This window comes from Condylura cristata, unplaced genomic scaffold (assembly GCF_000260355.1).
Source record: "Condylura cristata isolate star-nosed mole 26May11 unplaced genomic scaffold, ConCri1.0 scaffold00032, whole genome shotgun sequence".
Classification (NCBI taxonomy): Eukaryota; Metazoa; Chordata; class Mammalia; order Eulipotyphla; family Talpidae; genus Condylura; species Condylura cristata.
In genome coordinates this window covers 19,923,065-19,924,566 of record NW_004567133.1, presented here as the reverse complement: position 1 = coordinate 19,924,566, position 1,502 = coordinate 19,923,065, and positions in this window count along the sequence as shown.

Here is a 1,502-nt window from a genome sequence, read left to right as displayed (position 1 = left end):
GCGGGGCGGGGGCGCTGGAGGTGGCCGGCTGGGACTGGGGGGGGCGCCTCATCTGTCCCCCTCTTCCCCACCCACAGGTTCTTCATCTCATGTAACTGTCGGGCCCCGGGGGCGGGGCGGCCTGAAGGTCGCGGGGAGGGTCCCCCGCCTCCTCTCCCTTGGGGCACGACCTGAGGTCACTGCTGTTGGGGGAAGGGGCGCGCTTGCGCCCCGAGCCCGTGGGTGAGGGCGCGGAGGCTGGTACCTGCCGCCCAGCCCGGTCGTGTGCGTCCAGGGCCCTGCGGCCGGCAGAGCGGGAGGGAGGAGCCGCGCCTCGTGGGCGGGCAGGACCCGAGCGCCGCTGGCCCTGGTGCAGCCTGCTCCGGAAGTCGCACGTGCGCGCATCAGCCAGCCGGGCGCTGTGGGCCGCCCGCCGCTTCTGCCCCAAGTGAGCGGGCTGGCGGGCTGGGGGCGCCCTGTGAGGGGCGCTGGCGCTCAAAGCCCGGCTGGGCGCAGCTGTCTACACCCGGGCGCCCTGTGGGAGCCTGCCTGGGCCTTCCAGAACATTCTCCGGAATTTACCCGCGCGTTTGCAGGCCTTCAGCTTCCTGCTCGGTCTCCTCTATCCTGATGGGCGCACCAGCACCCCCTACCCAGGGCTCCCGTTGGAGGGCGCCCCAGGGGTGCCAGGCACTGGGCCCCGAGGGAGGCCCCTGCCCCGGACGCTGTGTGACCCCCCAGCCCCCACTCCGCCTTGGGCCGCCTGGCTGCGCCTCTGCAGGGGCCTGGTGGGCCCCCAGCGGCCAGCCCCTTTGCCCCCCAGGCCCGGTGCTGGGACCCCGTCTGGGCTGTGGGCTCTCCCGGGCTCTTTGGGGGCGCGGGGGCCTAGGGAGGCCTCCAAGGGTGTGGGGGCCCGATGGCGCCCCGCCGGCCCTCCCCGGGGCCTCCACCGGTGGCCCCCATCTGAGGCCCTGACCACTGCCCCAGTACATGGACCCCTCCATCTGGAGGGTCCAGTTTGGCGAGCTGTCGCGGGAGCCCTCCTTCTGGAGCCTGCGTGCCCCCCGCGTGCAGGCCATCGTGAGGTACCCGGAGTCCTCAGACGGGCGCGTCCACGACCTGACTCTGCTCCGGCTGGCCTCCTCGGTCACCTGCTCCAGGCGCGTGCGGCCCGTCTGCCCCAGAACACGTCCGCCGAGTTCCTGAACCAGGACAACTGCTTCGTGACCGGCTGGGGCCAAAACGGTGAGGACAGGGCGCGCGGTCAGGCGGCGGGGCGGGGGACAGCTGGCCCCGGGCCGCCTCGAGGAGGCTGTTTCTCCTGGTCACATTTCCAGCCGCCTGCACCTAGCGAGCCCTAGCGAGGGGGCGGCTCCAGCGCCGCAGCGCCCCGAGGGCGTCTGCCTACCTGGGGGCGCCGCGGCCGGGAGCGCGAGGGCAGGCGGCGGGGCGGGGGACAGACGCCGGGAGGAGGCAGAAGCCGAGAGGAGGCGACACGCGCAGCCAGCGCGAAGCAGCGGACTC